At 39.6% G+C, this 25,459-nt stretch overlaps 1 protein-coding gene across 4 annotated transcripts in view; it reads left to right on the top strand.

Moving 5' to 3' along the window:
- GPD2 (glycerol-3-phosphate dehydrogenase 2) overlaps positions 1 to 25,459 on the top strand; it is a 218,741-nt gene that overhangs the window by 59,086 nt on the left and 134,196 nt on the right. The window contains exon 1 of one of the 4 annotated variants that reach the window (XM_077767754.1): positions 19,419 to 19,478. The exons of 2 other annotated variants lie outside the window; for them this stretch is intronic. The gene's annotated coding sequence lies outside the window, so the exon portion shown is untranslated. Of the gene's footprint in view, positions 1 to 19,418; positions 19,479 to 19,630; positions 19,739 to 25,459 lie in introns of those variants that run through there. One more of the 4 variants, XM_077767751.1, reaches the window with a different exon arrangement.

Raw genomic sequence — 25,459 nt, 5'->3', positions numbered from 1 at the left:
GCCATATTCTGACTCCACGATCCTGCATTATCGAACCAACACACAGTATAAAAATCACAGTTATAATGTTTGAATGATTGGTAAGAATTCTTCCTATAACATCTTTCATAGGCTTAAGGAATACTTTGCCTGTCCAGAAAAGCCAAGCCCATCAGCTAATAAGTAGTTTGCTTGGCTCAGTTTGCCATCCTGAGTGAAGGTGCTTGCCCCAGTCAGTTGAGAACACTGGGAATCACCAGAGACTTCCTTTAGCAGAGCTGAGTAATAAAGACATAAGCTTTATCAGTCAACCTTAGAAAGTCCTGCTGGCAGCTCTCTGAAACCCTTGTGGTTGTGGCATGGTATCATGATTAAGAGCACAGGACCTGGGCAGGCTACCCAGGTTCAAATCCCATCTCCATCTCTAGCTCTGTAGACTTACACAGGGCATTTCTGTTTCCTTCTTAGTTGCTTCCTTGATAAAATTGTATGTGGGATTGTTCCAAGGGTCAAATGGGCTAATGCATATAAAACTTCCACAATGTCCGGCATATAATAAGCTTAGCACCATAAATGTTAGCTATTAATACTAATAAATGAGAACCAATATTGCAAAATCTGTTTCTCACCAGTATAAAGATAAGCAGTGTGGTTATAAGGACAAATAAATATAAAACTGAGAGAACAATCTACATAGGAGACCAAATATACTTGTGTGAGTTTACCAAAAAATGGCAGTTTGGTCCTTCAGTATTTTGTGATTTTAACTTCTACTTTGTGGGGCTGTTTTGGTAGGTATGATGTCAAAATTAATAATCTTGATGGCCTTTTATGTTTATAGTATACTTGTGGTCACAAAGATCTTTCTAGGTATTTTGCTTCGCAACAACTCTGTGATAGATAACATTTCCTTGTTTTACTAGTAAAGAAACTAAGGGTTAGGAAAAAAAGTTAATATTTTAAAAAGGCTGAACTGAAACTCAAACAGTTTTCTTTTTCATTCCGAATTTCTAAATTTTCTTCCATGGGAGTGTGAAGAATGTAGATAAAGTGATTTATATACTTAACACAATTAGTAAATCAGCAGAAAGTATTCGGTTGGATTTAGATTGCCTCAAAAATTCAACTAATTCTGCTTAAATAATTTGCAGTGTTAAATTTAAAAGTTTTGATACAAATGCACAAATCACTCAGAGACAAAGCTTGCTTTTTCCTCAAATTTAAGGATACGGTCTTAGTGTCAATCTCACTGTTACTTAAATTTAAATATTGTAATACAAACAGAGAGAGTATATGCCATTAATCTGTTCTTAGCATTCTAAATGAAACTACTTTCAGAACTGATGTTTTAAAGCAGACTAACAGTTGTTGAACATCAATGGCGTACAATTTACTACTTACATATGTTTCTTATTCTTCAAATTTTACATAAATTGAAAGGTAAACCCAATAGTTCTGTAATAATTGATCCTGAAGCGCAAGGTTAGAGAATCAATTTGAGTTAAACATTCACATTAAAATTTAAAGAATAGGTCCTATTCTCTGAGAGGATTCATGCTTCTCATACATATGTCTAAATGTGTTTCTATGCTAAGAAATAGGTGGATCCTGAGTGCCTTCAATATGCACATACTTTATGGAAAAGGTATGAATCAAATGATCCCAAGTTACTTTCTACCTCTATAGCTCTATGACATTTCAGTGGCTTTAGCAGCATCATGTTATTGGTGAACTTTATTAAAAAAGAAATCAAGGTTTTACATTCAGAGTGGATGAGATCTGAAAACTTTTTCAAAGGTTATTTAGTACTAGCATTACTTTAATGAGTACTTACTTTCTAAATGATTGTGATTTCAGTGCCATTTGCATTTAGAAAATTAGGAATGCTATCAGGTATCCCATATATATTCTAAATAATGACAGTCCCAGAAGGGATCAATAGGTCTTTAATATATTATGTTAAAAAGGGACATTGGGGCACCTGAGTGGCTCAGTCGGTTAAGCGTCCGACTTTGGCTCAGGTCATGATCTCACGGTTTGTGGGTTTGAGCCCCGCGTTGGGTGCTGACAGCTAGCTCTGAGCCTGGAGCCTGTTTCAGATTCTGTACCTCCCTCTCTCTCTGATACTCCCCTGTTCATGCTCTCTCTCTCTCAGAAATAAATAAAACATAGAAGAAGAAGAAAGATCAATAAAAAGGGACATAAAGGTATTGCGTAATATTTAGCTAGATTTAGGGATTATATTATTATGATGATAAGTGCTCCTATTTCCTCTGTCTTTTAGACAGTGTGATGACATGTGTGCTGTTATTCAACTGAAAAAGCAGAGCAAGAAGGAAGTATAATCCAAACTCTTTACTTTTCATTAATTACCTTATTCATTCATTAAATTGGGGGGGTGCTTTTATGTGTTAGACACTCTTTGAGTCACTAAGGATACATCTGTGAACAAAATAAAAGTCCGACCCTCATGGCACTATCATTCTCTAATATGGGAAGATTAATAAAAGAGAGAGTAAGTGAGACAAAAATGTATAGTACTCTAAATGGTCACGGGTGCTGCAGAGAAAGATAAACCAGGGAAAATACTGGTAAAGGACAGACATTGTGAAGATGGTGGTAGAAGGCCTCACTGAAGAAGTGACCTTCAAATGAAGATCTGTGAAGGGGAAAGGTGTTCTTGTGGATAAAATATTAAGTGCAAAGTCCGAAGTCCCTGCAATGGAAGATGCCCTCCTTCTTCCCTCCTTCCTTGCCTCCCTGCCTCCCTGCCTCCCTTCCTTCCTTCCTTCCTTCTTCCTTCCCCCCCCTTCCCCTTCCTCTCTTCTTTTTTCCTTCCAAGATACAGCAAGGAGGTCCTGCGGTTGAAATGGAATGAAGAAGGGGAAAGTGATGGGAGATGAGACTAGGGAGATAAATAGTAGGTAGTGGCCATGGTAAGGATTTTGGCTTTTGCTCTAAATGGTATGGGAAGCCAGTAGAAGATTTTAAGCAGAGGAATGGCCTGATTTTACATAACAGGAGTAGTCTGGCTGCTGAGTTGAGAATACAGAGTGCATGGTGGCAAGAAAGGAAGCAATGAGTCAAGTTAAAACATTATTTCAGTAATCCATGCCAAAGATGATGGAAACTGGGACCAAAATGTGAAGTGAAGATGGTGAGAGATAGAATCTGAATATATTTTGCAACTAGAACTCAAAATTGGATGCCACCAAAGCTGAGAAAAATTTAGGACTGGAGAGGCTGTGGCTTAACTAAGAATAGCTGGCTTGTCACTGACAGAGCTGATAACTATCATAGGTCTTCTACCCCATTGTATATTTCCCCCCCAAACTTCACTTGTATAAAAATTGAAATAACTCATCCTTTGAAATCACACTGGAACATGAAAAATATTATTTAAATGAATGTGTCAGAATTCATGGTTTAAAATTAAGTGAGAATATTTCAAAGTGTCGCCACATTTTATATCAATTTGTCCTAAAGTTCAAACTCATTTGCCTGACATACTGGACAGGTTAGATCTGGATTGATTTTTGCCTGTTTATCCAAGTAGTTAACATCTGACTCTGTTCCTTCACTTATTCATGTGCTTTTAAAATGATTCTTGAGTGCCTGTTAAGATGCCACATTTTGGAGCTTAGCTCCTCCCTGACTTCACTGAAACTGCACATTGGCTGTCCTCAGACACTGTTGGTCACTTTCCTTTGTATTTCTGGGGCATAGACACATACCTCTTGTAACATTTACCACCCTAAATTACATTTATCTGTTTAACTGCCTGATTTCTTCGTGGATTTTAAATAGTTTGAGTTCAGGATTTAGTCTTATTTATCTTGGCATTTTCAGAAAGTAGCATAACGCTTCACACATAGTAGGTGTTCTTTGAAGGGCGAATTAATCAGTTTTACTTACAGGAATCTGGCTTTTTGGATCACTTTCTGTTTTTTTCTTTGCTCTCCTTCTTTGCAGAGTGAATGGTCAAAAAAAGGATCACTGAGGGGCACCTGGGTGGCTCTGTTGGTTAAGCATCAGACTCTTGATTTCAATCTCATAGTTTGTGAGATCAAGCCCCGCCTTGAGCTCTGCACTGACAGCTTGGGATTCTGGCTCTCTTTCTGCCCCTCCCCCACTTGCTTCCTTTCTCTCTCTCTCTCTCTCTCTCTCAAATAAATAAATAAACATTTAAAAAATAAACAAACAAATAAATAAATAAAAACATTTAAGTTAAAAGTAAGATTTAAAGTAAGTTAGATTAAAAAGTAAGTTGAGGAAAAATGTTAAGTTAATTACAAAGGAAGCAAGAATAGCAACAGACATGTACAAATATTTTTTTTTTAATATTTTTATTTATTTCTAGGAGAGAGAGAGACAGCGTGAGCAGGGGAGGGTCAGAGAGAGATGGGAGATACAGACTCTGAAACAGGCTCCAGGCTCGGAGCTGGCAGTCAGCACAGAGCCCGACGCGGGGCTCGAACCCATGAACCGCAAGATCATGACCTAAGCGAAAGTCGGACGCTTAACCGACTAAGCCACCCAGGCGCCCCATAGACATGTACAAATATTAAAAGTTTGAAATACTATATCATGACTCATAAAGTGACAACCAAGAGATTTCCACAGAGACTCCTTTCCTCCAGCCAACCAAATGGACTGTGAAGTATTAAAGCTGATACTGAAGCTTAGCTTCATGAAGAGACAGCCTTTCTTCCCAGTTTTAAGGAGAAAAGGATCAGCATTCCAGACCTTTTCCTTGTTGTTACTTGTTTTCCTTGTTGGCTTTAAATCTGTATGTCTGGGGCACCTGGGTGGCTCAGTTAGTTGAGTGTCCGACTCTTGATTTCAGTTCAGGGTCATGGTATGGAGCCCCTACTTCAGGCTCCACGCTTAGCTTAGGATTCTCTCTCTTTCTCCCTCTCCCTCTGCTCCTTTCCCCCACTCATGCTATCTCTCTCTCAAATTAAAAAAAAAAAAAAAGATAAAAAGGTCTCTACATATGAGTGACATAGAGCCAGCCCCCTGACTGATTGATCTGATCTGGATCTCTTTCACTTCTCCAATTTTCCCCTATTTTCCCTTCTGTTTTTCTTTTTTTCTTGGTCTCTTTTGTCTTTTAAAATCATGATTATTCCCCTTATCAACAAGAACAAGTTCAAAGAACTTGAAGAAAATGCTTAAATTTGCAATATGAGAAAGGGAGATTAGTCTCCTACCATCTCCTTGAATTTTACCTAAGTAGTTTTATGGAGAAATGAGCATCAAGACAAATAATTTTGAGTGCTCATCAAAAACTTTTAAGTGCTCTATGGTTAATTCTGTCTTTTCTTGTTGTTGTTGTTAATCAAAATTGACCATTGCCTTATTTAAAATAAAACTTAGAGGATGAAGACTAGAGTTACATTTTATGTACTATATTTTTAAAGTTTATTTATTTATTTTTGGGGGGCAGCTACAGAGAGAGAGGAAGAGAGAGAATCCCATGCAGGATCCGTGCTGTCAGTTCAGAGCCCAATGGGGGTGGGGTGGGGGCAGGGGGCTCCATCCCATGAACTGTGAGATCATGACCTGAGCTGAAATCAAGAGTTGGACGCTTAACTGACTCAACCACTCAGGTGCCCCTGTATTGCATTTTTAAGGTCTAACAAACTTTGAATCTTTTTCTGGAAGTATATTTGAGACACGAGAAATTGTGAGATACAAAAATGTTACTTGATCCAACATATATTTTTCCCTTTGGGTTGATTTCAAATCCTACCATAACTATTTGAAACAATTATTAACTTGATGAAATTTTGACATCCTAACAAATGTTCACATTTGATTACAATATAGTTATCTCCAGCCAGATTCCTATAAGAGACTAACACAATAAAATGTGTAACTCAATAAGATGTATTTCTACCAATTGTGCCTCTCTTAAAATATCAACTAGTAATGCTAAATAAAAGCTCCACCATCATTTTCCCTATTTGTTTTTAGTTTCAGCTGCATAATTTCACAATTTAAAAGGTTGGTCAATAGCAACTGACAAGAGAAATAAAACCAAACCAATTTTATTTCATTTAGCATCTATTGATCATACTTTGAGCTGTTTAAGTATTTCGGCAACCTCCCATAAAGTCATTTATACCTAGAAAAGAGTTAGAAATTGATATATAAGCTGTATATAACAATATAGAGTATTGTTAATAGATCATTTAGATCTCATTTTTCCTCATTATATTTCCTGAAATGTTAGTGAAGGATTCTTCTTTGCCACAGGTGTATCTTTGGGGAATTTTGTTTGCCCTCAGATTACTCAAATAATGCTGAAAGGATCAAGGCTTCTTGCTGCATCTTCTCAGTATCCAGTAGTATCTGAATTCTGAGTCCCTCCAAAAAATCAAGTGGACAGGACTTCTACTTTTCATGGGAAATTTTTCCCATGTTGGATATACCAGATCATTTATTGACAGTTAACCTACAGAACAGGGTTTATCAAAATTTAATGTTCATACAAATTGTCCAGGCAATTTGTTGAAATTCAGATTTTATATAGTAGGTCTGGAGTGAGGTCTGAGATTCTGCATTTCTAACAAGTACCTGGGTGACCTGGGTGATGCTTTGGTTCCTTATATAGGAACCATCCTTTGAGCAGCAAGGATCTATAGCAGAGTTGTTCATCATAATGCAGTTGAGGACTACCTTTATTTGAATTAGCCAGGGGTGGTGGTTCTGGTTAGAATGCAGATTCTTAGTCCTCAACCTGGTTTTACAGAGACAAAAATCTATGTAGCTACTCTTAACTCCTAGGAACAAGCATTTTTAAACAAGTGTTTCAGGTTACTTTTACATACATTAAATTAAAACAACAGCAACAGGTTTGCATCAAGTATTTTATAGTTCTGTAGAAGTTCTGGGAGCAGAGAGAAGGTTGAGTAGGTGGTGGAAGAATGGGCTAAGTGGTAACAATGGTTTGCCTTCCTTGAAAACTTGTCCAGTGTGGATCATGAAAATGTGCGTGTTAGTATTTCAGAAGGTGCTCCAACTCCTTAGAGTATTCTTAAGAATTAAAAGAAAAAAATCCAACCTTATCATTTATATCACCTACCTTAGATTAACTGCAAAGTTCTCCTTTAAAACTAGCTGTCCTTACAATCTATTTAGCCCCAAGGATACCTTGCCTAGAGTATAACTTTGAAACATCTTGAAGATAATGAACTCATATTGGTGTCTTTCTATCACTTTTCTTCCCATCTCTTTTCTGCTTATCCTTTAATACTCAGCTCTGGTATCCTTTCCATCTACCTGAAAACTCTCCTTGGGCAAGCTAGTAACAGATGTTAAAAAACTTTTAAAATGTTCATCATCTTTGACTCAATAATTCCACTTAAAATATACATCCTTAGAATCAATTGGACAAGATTACAAAGATATTCAAAGCAATATTAACTATAATACAAACTGAAAGTCATCTTTGAATGGGAGGTTGGCTCAATAAATTATAATAGATCTTCCCATCAAAATGCTATGTTGCCAGTAAAAATGATGATATAGATTCATGTTTATTGTCACAAAAAGATGTTCTCGATATTTTGTTAGATAAAAGAGGATTTACAGAACGTTATGTTAACAGTAGTGATAATACTTAAGACAGATACCGTATAGTTCACTGATCTGGTCTAAGTGTTCAGTATGGAAAACTCTTAATAAATATTTGTTGGTTGAATGTACATGTTCAGTAGTTTATATACACCAGGGATTGCTCTAAGAATTATACTTCTCTCAAGCCATCATTTTTATAATAATCCACTAAGGTAGTATCATAACCCACATATTATAGGTAAGAAAACTGATGCTCAGTGAGATTAAGCAGATTTTCTGAAGTCATGAAGGTCATATTGCATGACTGGCTTTGAATGATTTGATGCAACCAATGTCTTCACACATTTTTTTTTGTTTTGTTATTTTAAAAAGTTGTCCATATATATCCTAGAAAACATTGTTAAAATATTTATAGCAAGCTATCAACAATGGATAATTGTGATCTGTAGGGTGGATTATGGTGATTTTTTCCTCTCTTGTCTATATGTTTTCATGGTTTCAAACTGAAGATAATAATTTATTATTTCTATAATAAACTACCTACACTAACAAGAAACTTTAGGTTAGTTTCACCACCATCACCAAAAAAAAAAAAAAAGACTTTTTGGAATTTTTCTTTCTGGAAAGGATGAATCATTCCCTTTGCCATGCTATGTCAAAACCCAGTTCGACTACTTTTTGCTCTTTTCATTCTTTTATAATACTTATTGTTTCAATGCTGTTCTTTCAACTCGACCACATTGGAGAATGTAATTTATTTATCTTTGTAATTTTAGGGTTAACATGGTGCCTGGGGGACCAGACGTATATCCAGAGAGATTCGTGTAGTTGAAAAAAAAGCTTAAAATAGCAAAATCACCATTTGCCATTTTATTTTTCTTTGCCCCTTTCCTTGTCCAGTAAATATTATGTTTGTTCCTGGTCCCTGCCATGGCAGAGTGAGTCTCTACCGCCCTTAATCTCCCACTGCTAAGAGCAGTAGCCACTAAGTGTAAAAAATCAAAACAAAGCACTTTCCCATCTCCCTGATGGAGTAAAAGCAGTGAAGCCCAAATAATGCTTAGTTACCAAAAGCCACGCCAGGTGTCTAATCGAAAGGGTATTGATTTTAGCTAGTAAATAGCCCTTAATATAGTTGGAACCTGGGATGAATATGCAGCCGGTAATTAGCTAATAAAGCAAACAAGGGCTGTAGAGAACGTGGCGCAGTTGGATAAGCAGCAGCCTGTCATCCAGGAAGCTTGGTAGGCCTAATACCTCCTCATACAGAGGACTCAAGTTACCTTTAGGGCTCCGTGCCTAGTGTTTTCAGCCATTAAATAAGGAAAAAAACTATAAACCTATCACAGGGTATGAGATATAACTAAAAGCAGTTGTAAATGTTTTGCAAATATTACATGCTTCCTGAAGACAGATGTTGCAATTTAATAATCTTAAGTGGGAAGGTTTAATAAGTATTTTAGATCATTAGGATAATGTTTAGTGCCCTAGGATAATTATTAAACAATTCTAGTTTGCTAAATCATCTGATACTCTGGAGAAGCCCATAGCTTGATTAATTCCCACATTATCTGCCAAGTGCTCAGTGAAACTGCAAAGTGGCAGAGGCCAGTTGGGAAAAAAGAAGAGCCAAGAGTGAGACAAGAGCTAAATTAGCCGCATCCCACTTTGAGAAAGAAGAAACTCAAGGATTCCGGGTCAGAGGGCTAAGGTGTAAGACAAAGGGTTTAGGTACAGAGGATCTAAACCAGAGATGGCGGACGAGAGTCAACCCCGGTATCCAAATGCATTGTAGAAGGCTGGCACAGAGGTGTTTTTTATTTGTTTCTAGTTATGGTTGCTAATATTTTCTTAAGTGACAAAAGCATTTTACCTAAAGATTCCAGATTCCCAGTGTCTTTTGGAAATTCAGACTACCTTATCTAGTAACACCGGACCTCATTCCCGCATGACAGTAATGGACAAAAACTGAGTAAAGCTGGCTGCTTTCACTTTTTCTGAAGATTTTCATTATGAAAATCTCAAGGCATATTGAAAAGTAAAAAGAAAGATAGTTTTTCAAATGATGCTACATTCAATAATTGTTAATATGTTGCCATATTTATTATGGAATTAAACACCAATAGCTAAACATTTATATTTTTGCTGAACCATCTTTAAAAATTTTTTTTAATGTTTATTTATTTTTGAGAGAGAGAGAGACAGCACGAGTGGGCTAGGGGCAGAGAAAGAGAGAGGGAGGCAGAGAATCTGAAGCATGCTCCAGACTCCAAGCTATCAGTGCAGAGCCCAACACGAGGCTCAAACTCACAAACTGTAAGAGCATGACCTGAGCCAGTCAAACACTTAACCGACTGAGCCACCCAGATATTCCTTATTGAATCATCTTAAAGTGGATATATTACTTCATCCCAATACTTTAGCATGCATTTCCAAAAATAAAGAATTTCCTACATAACTACAGTATTATTATCGTACTGAAAAAAATTATTCATAATTCCCTAAGATAATTGTAACTCAGTCTGTATTCAAATTTCTTTATTATCCCCATAATGTCATTTACACTCATTTTCTCTTCAAGCCAGGACCCAATTAAAACACAGTCATTGTATTTGGTTATGTCACATTAGTCGCTTTTACATTAGATCAGACCCTCCCCCACCTCCTTTCTTTTCTTCTATGACATTGTCTAATTGAAGGGGTCAATTGTCTTGTGAACTGGGGAATTCATATCTAAAGGCTTGCTTAATTCAGGTTAAACATTTGGACCCAAAATAATTCAGAGATCACAATGTGGTCTTCATATTGTATCCCATGGGGAGTCACTTAACTTCTCTTGTCCTAGTTGGTAACAGCACGTTTGATCACTGGGTGAAGGCAGTGGGCTAACCTCTCTTGATGTGGCATGCTGTCTCCAATTTGCCACAGACTCTACCACTCCTTATTCGCCTTGCCTCTAGACCAGATTCATTTTATCTTGCTGGGGAGGTGTATGTAAACTTCAACCCAAAATATATCAACTGCTACAATCTGGACTGTGTGATAAGATCGAGGAACATTTTTTTCCCCGAACAGTAGAGTAGTGCCTGGTGCAAAGGAGGCTGACACAGCCTGTCATCCAGGAAGCTTTCCTAGGTCTATTAGCCCCTCATACAAGGCATTCAGGACAAGTACCCACTCATTGACTAAAGCTAGAAACACCAAGAAAAACCTGAAAGGGCATAGAGTGCAAGCAAAAATTCAGCAACACAGGGACCTGTACTGCATGTACTTTGGAGAAGCCTTATGCCTTTAGGTAGGCATAGCGGTTTGCAGAGGCTCCCGACCCTTGGGAATGATTCTTTATCTGAACTGGATAGAAAGGTACAATCCAGTAGAGAAATAAGAACAAGCAGAAAGAATGAATTTAAAATTGTGTGGAACTCAAGGGTTTTGGTTAGCTGGGCATCACATTTATGAAGGGCCCTGCTGACGGCTGGGTTTTGGAAGCAGTTATGGAGACAGAGTAAGACACACAGGTTATTATTAGAGATGCTTGGGAAAAAAACAAAACAAAACAAAAAAAAAACAACAATGCAGAAGCAAGATTGGGCAGATGGAGAAGTAAATGTTGGTGCAAGACCAACAAAGCCTCAGTCACTTCCCCTCTTTTTCTCTTCTCCTCCACCTCCCTGCTCCTGGCCCTTGGGTGGTTCTGGAGTGCTAACAGCCCATCAGTTATCTCCCAATTATCCACCATGTTCTTTACGTCCCTGCTTCACTCAGTCACAGGGTAAGCACTAGCCCAGGAAAGGAATGACCTTGAATGAGATAGTTCTCTGCAGTAGAGGCACATTCTGAAGGAGTTGGCCAAAGATGCTTCCAGCAGCTGGCATACTAAGTTCTACTGGAAGGAAGATCTGGGCGGTACAGTAATCAGTCTCCCCCAGACCCCAAATATAAAATTTTGCTCATATCTCTAAGTGAAGCTATATGGACAGTTACTGAAGTGGTCCTTTGCTATGCATTAGTTGGCTAATTGTAACATTCAAATTTTACTATAATTTTTAAAAACTTGTTCTGACACTTTTTTTTTTTTTTTTTACTTACTAGAAAGCTCAAAAAATAGAAACTAGAATGGCCCCGGCATCTCTCAAATTTTAGAAGACTCTGGTATTGGTTGGATGTACCATAGGGTAGAAAGTTGAGTCCATTTACATGGTTGTAAATTGTTTGGCATCTTTTTTTAAGTTTATTTATTTATTTTGAGAGAGAGAGAGAGAGAACGAGTGAGTGAGAGACAGTGCACAAGGAGGGGAGGGGCAGAGAGAGAGGGCAAGAGAAAGAGAATCCCAAGCAGGTCCCTCACTGTCAGTGTGGAGCTGATAATGCAGGGCTCAAAGTCACAAACTGGAAGATCATGACCTGAGTTGAAATCAAGAGTCAGATGCTTAACCACCTGAGCCACCCAGGGGCTCCTATTTTGGCATCTTGAATAAAAACCACCCTGATGGGCTAGCTCCACAAGGATAGATTGGCATTAGTGTCAAAGAGAAATAAATTAAGAAAACTGTATTAGTTTCCTGTAGCTGCTATAACAAATTACTATAAGCTTCTTGGTTTAAAACAATAGGAATATATTCTCCCACAGTCCTGGAGTCCAGAGATCAAAGTCAGTATCACATTGTCTTTTACTCTCTGTCTCTGTAAAACCTTACCATTACTTCAATCATTTTTTAAATTAAAAAAAAAATCTTTATTTATTTTTGACAGAGAGAGAGAGATAGAGTGTAAATGGGGGAGGAACAGAGGGAGGGAGACACAGAATCAAAATCAGACTCCAGGCTCCGAGCAGTCAGCACAGAGCCCAACATGGGGCTTGAACTCAGAAATTATGAGATCATGACCTGAGCCGGATGCTTAACCGACTGAGCCACCCAGGTGCCCTTATTTAAAGAATTTTTTAAACATTTATTTATTTTTGAGAGAGAGAGAGTGAGAGTGAGAGAGAGAGAGAGAGAGAGCAAGAGGGGAAGGGGCAGAGAGAGAGGGAGACACAGAATCTGAACCAGGCTTCATGGTCTGAGCTGTCATCACAGAGCTTGATGCAGGGCTTGAGCCCATGAACCACAAGATCATGACCTGAGCTGAAGTTGGACACTTAACAGACTGAGCCACACAGGTATGCCCTGCACCCCCATTACTTCAATCTTATAAGAATACACATGATTGCATCTGGAGTCCACCCTGATAATTCAGAATAACGTCTCCATCTCAAGATTCTTAATTAAGTCTGGAACACCTCCTCACCACACCCCTCTCCTCCGCCCTCAGCCTGTAACATTCACAGGTTCTGGGGAGGCTACAATTCTGTCCACTATAGGATGACTTTTAATTCTTTGCTTGAGGTCCATAAGCCTTGGAACTATTTGCTTCTCATCTGGCCCAAGAGCAAGCACATAAATTGTACCTAGGGTGGGGTACCAAGATGGCTCAGTTGGTTCGTGAGTTCGAGCCCCTCGTTGGGCCACTACTAACCTTGCAGAGCCTTCCTGGGATCCTCTTCCTCCTTTCTCTCTCTGTCCTGTCTGTGCACTGTTTGTGAGTGTGCTCTTGCTCTCCCTCAAAATAAATAAATACACTTAAAAGATAAATTGTGTCTAGTGAGTATAATGATGGAGAAGCTAGAATTTCACCCTGCGGCACTTTGAGACTCTCTGGAGGAAGGCCATCTTTGTGAGAGCAGGGACTTTGATCTGTTTCAAAACCACAAGAGAACCAGGTTGACAAGGAAGATCAAATACTCAGGAAAAATGGTCTTCCTCCACATTTGACTATTGAAAAATATTTCATACCTTAAGTTTACTAGAAACGTATTTTTTGCATGTCCTAACACCAATTTCTGGCTTCTTATCATCTATCCAGTTATCTCAGAAACCTGACCAGGGTTAAAAGTTAGAAGGGGAAAGGGATTACCTTTGTACATCATGGTCTAGAGAATTTTAAAACAATAGATTTTCCACTAAACGGTCGAATGTCCCTTTGATGGGAGTTATGTGGAAACATTCTCTCCTGTTTTATGCCCCCTGGAAGAACTATTTGAAAAACAAACTTCAGTATGTAACCCAACAATAATAGAAGAAAGATTCTTTACTTTCTATCATTCATTTTTCAGCTTTGCGTGATGCATTTGCTGATAGAGGAAGAATGGAGATTTGCTCTTGAGGCCAAGGTATTTGCTGAGGGAAAAGCACCTGTTCCTCTCTGGCTGGTACCCTTGTGTGTAAAGTACCTTCCTCTTGGCTTGACAGAAATTAGGTCAATGCCCACGTGTTTCAGGCTGCTGAATTAAGACACAACATTCTCATTTTAAGATCATGCACAGACAGAAACCCTATCCACTGCTATGGTTGCTCTCTTATTGCTGTTTAGATTGATCCTTTTTTAAAAAAAAAAATCACATTATACCATCACAAACAGTGGTTATGTTTATTTGAATCATCTGCTGCTAAGATCTAAGCCACTTCTAGGTTATGTAACAGGTATTCAGAATGTGGAACTCAACAAATCTCTGGTTTCTCAGACTGCTTACCCTTGGCTCAGCCACCTCTGTTCCTGAATCAGCAACAGATTTACTCTGAGGAACCCAATATTCCATTTTGTTCCAGCTCCCACATTGGAACCTAATACTTATTCATGTTCTCTGCATGAGTTTCTTAGGACATTTCTGTTTACCCACAACCTTCCTGCCGCTATTAAATAGGAGGCTATGTTCCAGAGTCAACATTATTCAGTTTACATCATCAACATTTGAAAAAGCTTGTTTTCAGTGCTGCTGTGTCCTCGGAACACGGAACACGGTGGATGCCTGCCTAAGGAAGGAGTTCACATTTCCTGTACCCTCAAGGCCTTTAAATCTAAGTAAGTTTCCTGGTGCCACTTTATACCGATGCTTTAAAACTTTATTTTAAAAATACTTTCCCAGCTTCTTATAAAGCAGAAATAAAACTTAAAGTACCCATTTAAAACTATATTTAGTATTTTTATTTCATCTTTTCAAGGATCATATATTTTCACCTTATTCTTGATCCTAACTCTTTGAAAATCACTGACATGGGAAAACTTTCTGTTGACTATTTTTAGATGTCTAGAATTCTGCTTTTAAAAATTCCAATAACAAGTAGGCAGAGGCCTACTAAATAAGCTGCTCTAATCATAGAGCCCCAACATCACTGCTCCGGTCCTGGCTGAGGATTTGTTTTAAGATTTTTGTGGATGGCATTGTTCATCTTTTAGAAACTCTATATTCGCTTTGTTTTTTGTCTTTTGTAAGTAGTAAACTTGTAGTGGTTGTTTAACGTTTGGTTATCTTCTTAGTGTTTGTAACTGTTGTAACAATGTGTAGGATTATAGGTGCATGCAGTACATCCCAAATTCTGTAAACGACAGATAGTCCCCAATTTATGATAGTTTGACTTAATGATTCTTTGGACTTTGGTGCACAAGCAATGAACATTCAGTAGAAACCATACTTTGAATTTAGAATTAGGATTTTGTCTGGGACTCGCGGTACGTGGTACAGCCCTCTTTCCTGATGCTGGACAGCAGCAGTGGGCTACAGCTCTCCTTCAGCAGCACAGTCTCAAGGGTGAATAACTGACACACTTACCACCAGTCTGTACCCAGACAACGATTCTGGGTTTCGCTTCCAGTACAGCTTTCAATACATGACAAAAGATTTTCAACACTTTATTATAAAATAAGCTTTGTGCTGGAAGATTCTGCCCAACTACAGGCTAATGTAAGTGTCTGAGCACCTTTAAGGTAGATTAGGCTACGCTCTCATGTTTTGTAGGTTAGGTGTATTAAATGCATTTTCAACTTATGATATTTTCCACCCATGTTGGGTTTATCAAGATATAACCCTATCCTAAATTGAGGAGGACCTGTACTAAAATAATATAACTGAAGAAATATGTGAACATACACAGTGGTCAGAGCTCAGAATAGAGGTGTCTTGGTCCAGTTTTGGACCAAGAGTCAGAATGCCTCTGATTTATACCCTTAGAGAAGGGAAGTGAAATTGGTGATACTTTTGTTGACAACCTACACATCAGACCTACATATATTATCCCATTCAATCTCAGTGTGGCCGTTTGCTAGCTGTTATCTTGGGCATGTAACTTAACAATTTTGTGCCTCAGTTTCTCTATTTTAAAAAATAAAACAAAATCAAGAAGTCAAAACTCAGAATTATTCCGAAGATTAAAGATTATGTGGACCTTGTTAAGCCTGGTGCCTGGCACAGAACAAACAGTATGTGAATGTTGACTATTAACATTCCCACCGATAAAGAAACTGAGGTTCTGTTAGACTAGAGAACTTAGGTTAAAGAACTTGGAAGAGGGTAGACTTGAGGGCCATAGTCTGTTCTCTATACCAAGTAGTTTCTCATTTTAATCTTGGCTCTATTGTTTAGCTAACTCTGTAAGCTTAGGTAAATTAGTTCATATCGTGGGGACTTGGTTTCATTGTTTGCAGAAAAAAAGTGTAAGAGTTAACAACATTTATGGACCCCTGCAATCCTTATATTCCATAAATATTATCATAAATGTTGGTGACCTATGAACACCTGGGGAAAATTTGTTCCTCTCTAGAAATGGGCAGGAACTAAAACAGTTGACCCTCGGCATATAGAGATGGTTGTAAAAGGCGGATGATAGTATCACCAATGGAAGGTTCCTCCATGTTGGGGAAAGTTCATCCCCAGCAGTTGTGTTTAAGATGTCTTCGCAGCAGATAGGCTCCTCTCTAGGGTTGAGAAAAGAAGAACTTATTCATTTTCTTATGCTTTAATACAGGAAATAACCTAAATTCATCTGATCATACTACAAATGCAAAATAAATTAATGGTGGGCAAACTCAGGCTTTGGTAAAACAGGAACAATTGAAAAAGGGAAAGCTTTTCAGATTTTGGTAGCCATGTGAGTGAGAATGAAAACCCATGGCAGTCCTGAAATTTTCTTAGCCACACAAAAAAAGAGTTAGGTGGCACCAAAGTTATTTGACACCCACAATCTGAAAGACGGTAAACATATTTCATTTCAAATGCTGAGTCATGCTTATGATGACAAGGAAGAACACTTAAGACTCCAACTCTCCTGAGATACTGGTCTTTAGTAGATTGCTTTCTGCTGAAATAACTACCACATGGTTTTAGATTTGCTTATGGGAAGTGCTTCCCCTCCTACACCCTCACTAAGTTTTTTTCTCCCTTTTTAGCCCTAAACCTGTTTGTTTTTGTTTTAATTCCAAGAGCAAAAGGAAGATGTAGCAAGTGTATGTATGCAAGCAAGTTTCTTTCTTTCTTTTTATATCTATATATTGTTGGTGGATCTAATGTAATAATAATTCCTAAATTAATGATCATTCCTCTCCTCCCCACAAAATTATCTTTGGAGTAAAAAAAAAATTCTTAAGCATCTGGGAATTTACATTCCTGTCAGATAACCTAATCAGCAACTGAACTTTCGGTGGAATTCTTGTCCTAATAAGCAAGGCAAGGGGGCAGACATAGGCAGAAAGCTACTTTGGGTACTCATTAAAGCAATATGTGTAAGGCTAAAAGGAACAATTCATCTTAATATTGTATTCCTTCTCAAAAATATTGATGGAATAAATAGGGGATATTTTGGATTTTGTAAGTTTCTGTGGGTCTTAAAGCAGTGTAGCATAAACCGCTGCATGTGGAAATTATGTATTGTTTATCTTCAAAAATTAACAATTTTTTACCACCTTTGTCTTGAACAAGTGGATTCCTAATTTATGCTGAATACTTACAAATTACCTGCATGTTTTATACAGTAATTGGAAGTAACTTTTGTAACAATTTTCTATTTGGAGGCGCCGAGTGCCTTGGTTGGTTAAGCATCTGACTCTTGATTTCTGCTTAGGTCGTGATCACACAGTTTGTGGGCTCGAGCCCCTGCATCGGGCTGTGCCCTAACAGTGCAGAGCCCACTTGGGGTTCTCTCTCCCTCTCTCTGCCCCTCCCCCACTGACATTTAATCTCTCAAAATAAATAGTTTAAAAAATAACAGGTTTTTATTTTAAAATTATTTTTCAAGGCTGTGGTTGAGATTGGATATATTTATAGAGGATGGAGATGTGGAGAGAGAGGTGGGTTGTTTAGAAAAAGGAGATCAAGAGTAAACTGTAGGCTCACGATGGTTTCTTGTCTCTCCTTGCCTAAGCCCGCCCATACACACGCTTTCCTTGGTGCTTTTCCTCAGTTCTAGCAGATGCCTGGTGTCCTTCCACTTTCGTTGGTTCCTCTGCGCCCCAATTTTGGCAAATGAAATTATGTCTGATGCTTCTGAGTTTTCTCAGCTCCTCAAAATCCTCTACCTTCTCCCGTGTCCTAGTCCATCAGTCTGACTTTGGTTTAGACCATTAGGGATGGTAATGGGTTATTGAGAACCGAACCCCTACTGGCTTATTAGCTATCAAGGTGACCAAGATTTGTGGGGAAAAGAAACAGTAAACATAATAGGGTCTGGAATGAATCATTCACCTAAATGTTCATTTCAAATCAGTAAAACACTTATCAAACATCTTCTGTGTCATAGGCACTGTGCTAGATACCAGGGTACAAAAGCAAATAGATGGTCTCCATTTTGAACTGCTCTGGGAAAATTAGTGGGAAGGAAATACAGGACTAGAACTTCAATTCAACTAGATTATTTCCTTTCTATGTGCAATGTTCCTTTTCTAGATAAATGTTATATATTGGGGATTTGAACAAAATATGGAAGCACTGGTTTCTTATGGGGATTCTCATTAGAATCACCTGGGGGAATGTTTAAGCAGTTGTTCACACACATGCTTTAGTGTGCAAGAGAATCACTGGAAGAGCTTGTTAAATCAGATAGCTAGGTGCCAGCCCCGAAGTTTAGGACTCAAGTAGTTGCGAGTGAAGCTGAGAATTTGCATTTCTATTAAGTTCTTAGATGCTGCTGCTGGCTCTTACCACTAACTACCCTTTGAGAGCCACAGTTTTAAATGTAAGGATTTCCAGGTTCCATCTATGGTTGGCGTGGGAGTGGCAACCTGGGACTGGTCATTTTATACCCTCCTTCCCATTCTAATATGCATCCAAGGTTGAGAACCACTGTTCCACTTGGATAGGCTGCTTTCCTGACAGTTACTATGAGCTTGGGACCCAATGAATCTACACATTACTTTATGTCAATTACAATAGTTATGGCTTAATTCAATTATGACCTAAAGAAATTAGTAAATGACTTAATAAGGAATTGGCTTAAAAAAAAAAAAAAAACACCAAAAACCAGCACTGCGATTTTGGTTCAAAGTAATTTGGCTGCCTTCCTTTGGAAGGTGTTTCACCAACCCTCCCCTGGGTATTTTCCAACACCAGGTAGAAACCTTCTTTGCAAAACTCCCAGAGGTTGTTGGAGGAAAGGTCTTAAAGATACGGGGTCCATTTGAACCCCGTGTGCGCTCTCCCCGGGTCCACTTGGGCTTGCCTACCACTAATAGTGCCAAGTGAGCTGGGCATGCTCAGTGGGCAGGGTCGGTTTTAGGGGGTGCATCTGGGAAGCCTGCTGCTCTGCTGCCGGGGCTCCCGCCTCCCCCCACCTGTTTGAGGCTGGGTCGGAGGAGCCTTTGCTCGGCATCCCACCTACTGGCGCTGGGGCTTGGCCTTCCCTGCGGGTTCCTGCACTGACATTCAGCTGGCGGGTCAGGAGGCCAAGGGCGCCTCCGAGAGCGTGCGGAGGGGGGCCCGCGCGAGGGCTGCGGGCTCTGACGGCCCGGTCCCAGGGGTCCACCGGTTTCCTGGAAGCGTTTCTAGGCCCAGGGAAGCCTTTCTGCCGAGGAGGGGAAGCCGGACTCGGGGGCGGGCGACGAGACATCAGGTAAGCCAGCCCGCCGGCGGGCAGGCGGGCTAGTGTCTCCCCTCTCCCGGGCAGGTGGCGAGGGCTGCCCGCGTGGGGAGGGCAGAGGCAGTCGGACCCCTCCCCCATCCTCCCCGGGCCTGGCCTACCCCAGGCTTTCCTGCCTNCCTCGCTGCGAGGATCAGGGCCGCGTCTCTGATTCGGGGGGAGGCACAGACTCCGCCCCGCCGGGAGGACCTGGGCGCTCCTGCTCTCCCCTCGCGCGAGAAGATCGATCTCAGGTGTGTGCTTCCTGGGAGACCCCCTTCCCGCGCCCCCAGGGTCGTGGAGGAGGGCGCTCCCTTTCCGCCCCGGGCGAGTCCTCTAGGACGCCGGTGCTGGCTGGGTGGTGAGAAAGATTTTAGGATTTCTCCCCGAGAGCAGAAGGTAGACTCGTGCTCAAGTAGGGCTTAGCTATTTCCATTTTCGAGGGCGGTGGGGTGTAATACGGTTTGCGCGAGGGTTGGTAGCTAATTGAAAGTTTAGAGCAAACTTTTGGCGTGTGCATGCCGCTCTCCTTTTGCGAAGGATTGTTGCTCCCTCCTGAAGCAAGGGAGGAAAAGATTCTAGAAGGGGGCTGAGGCACCGTTGAGGACCTTAGCTGCTGGAGTGTGACAGTCGGAGGAGGAAATGGAAAGCGTACACCGATGAACTTCAGACAGCCCCCTCTCCCATGTAGTAGCTTCTCTGGGCAAAAATAGATTTGCAGGGTGCTTTGGCAGAAAGGTAGAGTCCTGTGAATGAAGTGCTGCCCTCAGCAGTTGGTGTCTACACTGCTTTGTACCTTATGCATAGGAGCCTTCACTTGCTGACAGCCTTCCTTGAGAGTTTCAAAGTAATTTACAAACACAAATTCTCAGTCTTAGTGACAAGGGCCAACCCACATTACATATCATGAGAGGCAGCTAATTTGGTCAACTTATAAATAGTCTTGTATAATTAGGTGAGGGAAGGGAGGGTGACTTTATGCCATTTGTTGCTTAAAACAAAACTGTTAGAATTTTGCATATGTTTCAAGTTTAGGAGATGTGCAGCATATTTTTGGACTATGGAGGCTAATGGCAGTTGCCACACTGGGGCCAGGCCCTTCCTGACTGCCCCCTGAGTTCTACAGTGAGGGCTGGGTGCCATTACCCAATGACTACCATTTGTAGTCTGGGGAACTTTATGGATGTTGAAATGTCTTTCTGTGTTCCTCATAAGGACATATGGCAAATTACAACACTCTTGATTTTTAAAGACCAACTTTTTAAATAAAGCAGCATTACCTTAGTAAAAACCAGGTAAAAGGTGGCATTTTGAATTTGACAAACAACATTGTTGGAGCTGTCCATTCTGATATCTCACATGATCACTTTGTAAAGAATTTCTGAGCATTGTTAAAGCTATAATTTGTTTTCCCTCTCTCTGATTTATTTTTAATTTTTATTTAATTTAATTTATTTATTTAAAAATTTTTTTAAAAAATTTTGTTTTTTTGAGAGACGGAGAGAGAGACAGTACAAGCAGAAGGACAGAAAGAGAGGGAGACACAGAATCCGAAGACAGGCTCCAGGCTCTGAGCTAGCTGTGAGCACAGAGCCTGACGCCGGGCTCGAACCCATGAACTGTGAGATCATGACCTGAGCTGAAGCCAGACGCTTAACGGACTGAGCCACCCAGGCCTCCCTGTGATTTATTTTTTAATTCTTTTAAATGTTTGTTTATTTTTGAGAGACAGAGACAGAGCATGAACAAGGGAGGGTCAGAGAGAGAGGGAGACAGAATCTGAAGCAGGCTCCAGGCTCTGAGCTGTCAGCACAGAGCCTGATGCAGGGCTTGAACTCGCAGACCACAAGATCATGACCCAAGCCAAAGTCATAACGCTTAACTGACTGGGCCACCCAGGTACCCCTTCCTTTCTCTGATTTATTAAAAGATGTATTGAGGGTTCAGTAATGGGCAAGAAGGCCACAGTGTTACCAATTGTCATGGGTTTTACCCCTTCCCCCTTTAGTTCTTATAACTGCTTAATCTCATTATAGATATTTAAAGAGGTTTGACTATCATTGTAAGTAAATTGTATTGGCAAACTATTCTAACTCTGAAATTATTCTGTTGGGTTATTTGTTTGTTTTCTGTCTTTCATCACTAGAATGTAAATTCCATGAGAAGAGTTGGTCAGCTTCACACACATTGCTATTTCTAAGTGCTTAGAATGGTGACTAGCCAATAATAAGTGCTCAATAAATATTTTCTCAACGAGTGACTGACTGTGGGACAAACTCTAGCTGAGTGTAGTTGGGGGGAAGAAAACAAGACTTTGGCCTTAGGTAACCTGTTCAAACTCATTGAGCCTCAATGGTCTCACTGGTACAGTGTGAATAATATATGATATAACATATGTAAAATTGCTAGTGATGTACCTATTAGGGGGTAGACTTCAAAATATTAGCTTCCTTCCTCCTTATGTTTTTCTTTTTGTACTCAAAAGGGAAACAATTGGGCAAATAATAGATAGTTTAGCTCTTGATGGTTGTACATGAATTATCTGGACATTATCTCCTTTACTGTGGTGTGGGTGCTTAAGGGGGAAGGTGGTTAGTGGGAACCTTTCTTACAGAAGAAAACCATTTTCCAGATAAGTATCCAATTTCTCCTCTTTATTTTTTTTTAATGTGATGGCATTTCTGCTTAGGTGTTTCAAAACTTGAGTCTTTCTGCTTGTCAACACCAGAACGTACAAAGGTGTCCTAAGTGCAGAAACAACGCTTCAGAGAGAACATCAAAAATAAAACATATTTGACCTTGAACAACTTGGTTTTAAATGGTGTAGGCCCATTGTTATGCATAATTTTTCCAATAAATATAGTATAGTACTGTGAATATATTTTTTTCCTTATGATTTCCTCTTTTAAAAAGTTTACTTATTTGCTTATTTATTTTGAGAGAGAGAAAAAGAGTGAGCACACATGTGCGTGAACGGGGTGGGGGGCAGAGAGAGGTAGAGAGAGAATGCCAAGCAGGCTGCATGCTTAGCATGGAGCCCAACATGGGCTCGATCCCACAACTGTGAGGTCATAACCTGAGCCAAACTTCAGTCGGAAGAGTCCGATGCTTAACTGACTGTGCCACCCAGGTGCCCCTTCTTTATAGTTTTCTTAATAACATTTTCTTCTCTCTAGCTTACTTTATTATAAGAATATAGTATATATAACATATGACATAGCTATGTTTTAATCAACTCTTTGTGTTATCAGTATAGCTTCTAATCAAGAGTAGGCTGTTAATAGTCAAGGATTTAGGAAGTCAAAAGTTACACGTGGATTTTCATTTGTGCAGTGGGTCTGCACCCCTAACTCCTGCATTGTTCAGAGGTCAGCTGTATATTTAACTCTTGACTTCTCTAATGCAGTTTTTTGTAGGCTTGTGTGGCATTATTACATAGCAGCAAGTGCTAGAAAAAGAAAAAGTATGTTTTTTTTTTTTGTTTTGCTTTTGAGAGAGTTAGGTTTATTTAACAAGGTAAAGTATATGGATGTAAAACAGGGACCAGTGTAAGATCTTGCCTAAAACTATACCGATTGGTAGGATGTTGGCTTTAACTGTGTGGTTGTGGAGGGGAGATGTTAATGTGGGCTCAGGCAGTTGAGACAGTTCTGTGGTGACGAGAATGTCACTTCAGCAACAGAGAGGCCTAAAGTTTCCTGAAGATTACAGCAAAAAGAGGTCATCATTGTATCATGAATGTTTGCTATTTTGTACTTCATTGTATTAAAAAGCCAGCACACTCCTATGCTTTCAAAAATGAACTTTCTGTGGAAAAGTATTAAAAACCTACAGTAAAATTTTGTATGTGCACTAAATAATACTTTTCACTATATCTCTGAAGTTTTAAAGCCTAGGGTTGGAGTAACAATTATAACTCTTCATTCTTGCCCGTTTTAACCCACTTGCATAAAAATGTGTCACATGGCCTGCCTGTACTCTTTCCAGTTGTATATAATGGGGTATATTTTTCATCAGGGAAAATTACTGGTCATGAGTTGTGGGACCCCCACAGCTGGCTAATTTCAGGACTGTTATTTAGTGAGATAGGGAAGAACTGGATGGAAGTAAACAAAGAAGAAGAAGAAGAAGATGATGATGATGATTTAATGTTTTTTATTTAATTTTGAGAGACACAGAGAGACTGGACATGAGTGGGGGAAGGGCAGAGATAGAGGGAGACAGAATCCGAAGCAGGCTCCAGGTTCCCAACCGTCAGCACAGAGCCAGTCGTGGGGCTTGAACTCATGAACCTCAAGATCATGACCTGAACCCAAGTCAGATGCTTAACTGACTGAGCCACCCATGTGCCCAGGAAGATTATTAGTGATGTGTTTCTAGATGTTCATCCAAATACTTAGATAGTTCCATCAGAATTCATCACCTCTGGGGGAGCCTGGGTGGCTCAGTCGGTTAAGTGACTTTGGCTCAGGTCATGATCTCGCGGTTCGTGGGTTTGAGCCTCGCATTGGGTTCTGAGCTGGCAGCTCAGAGCCTGGATCCTGTTTCAGATTCTGTGTCTCTCTCTTTCTCTGCCCCTCCCCTGCTCATGCTCTGTCTATCTCAAAAGTAAACTATATAAAAAAAAAAGAATTCATCACCTCTGAGGTAAGAACTCAGACGTTGTGTCATAGAGGAAGAAACAGCTAATAATAGACATGTTGTACATTTCCTTGTTGACATGATGGGGGAAGGAAAAAGAGGAGGGAGAGATGATCACATTCAACTTCAATGAGAAGGACCAGGGCTAAGGTGGCTGCAAGCCAAGACCTCTCTAGCAACTTCAGAGTAGACCTCTTCCTGTATTATCTGACCAGGGATTGATCTCCGGAACTTTTCAGGAAAAGGAAACACAGCAGGCAATGATTTGAATACCTGAGGATGTTTAGGTAATGATTGTGGTCAGAGTTTGTCCAGAACTCTAATTTTATGCCCTGACATGAATGAGACCTAGGTTTTTTTGGTTTGTTTGTTTGTTCTTGTTTTCCAGGAATTTTACCTTTTGTTGGGAGTTCCTACTGACTCTTTAGGTTAAATATTTCTTCCTAGATCATATCTGTGCTCTTCTTTACCATTTTTTAGTTGAAATTTTTATGTTGGTGCTTTCAAAATCAGATTTCTGACTTATGCAGCAGACAAAACATGGTTTCTGATTTTAATTAGGTCAAGCTGTGGTTTTGTCAGTTCACTAAAATTAGTAGCGAAAAGCTAATTAATGGAAAATGTTTCCCTCCTACCTAAAAATTTATCATGGCATACGCATTAACCAAATTTTAAAACATTATTTGGGAACATTTATTTGTTTCTCTGGCAAAATGAAATTATTACTGATTTATTTTATTTTTTCATAGTGAGATCTGTTTAAGTGTGGGTGCTTTTTATTTATTTATTTTTAAAAATTTTAATAATTTTTATTTATTTTTGACACAGAGAGACAGAGCATGAGTGGGGGAGGGGCAGAGAGAGAGAGGGAGACACGGAATCTGAAACAGGCTCCAGGCTCTGAGCTGCCAGCACAGAACCTGATGTGGGGCTTGAACCCATGAACTGTGAGATCATGACCTGAGCTGAAGTCGGACGCTTAACCAACTGACTCACCCAGACACCCTGTGTGAGTGCTTTTTAAACAATGACTCAAATTTAGATTGTTCACGCTTCATATTCTGTAGTGTTACATCCTCGGCGGAAGCTCATATTTGACTATCCACTTATATCCTACTATAAAAAGGTCTTACAATATGGAGAGGGAAGCAAACCCCACAAACCATAACAGAGAAGTTGTTTTCTGAAAACGAGTTTTCTAGAATTTGCTACTATCAAATGAGATGGCCTTCCCGTACGACATGGTGACTTATGCTTAGATAAGCTTTCTTACTTACCTTGTATCCACAAGTGGCCACTAAGGCCAGATGGTTATAGGAAGAAGAGCAAAAGTT

Source organism: Crocuta crocuta, unplaced genomic scaffold (assembly GCF_008692635.1).
Source record: "Crocuta crocuta isolate KB4526 unplaced genomic scaffold, BGI_CrCroc_1.0 scaffold154, whole genome shotgun sequence".
Lineage (NCBI taxonomy): Eukaryota > Metazoa > Chordata > Mammalia > Carnivora > Hyaenidae > Crocuta > Crocuta crocuta.
The sequence above is the reverse complement of the archived record's forward strand: the minus strand, read 5'-3'. Positions and strand labels throughout refer to the sequence as shown.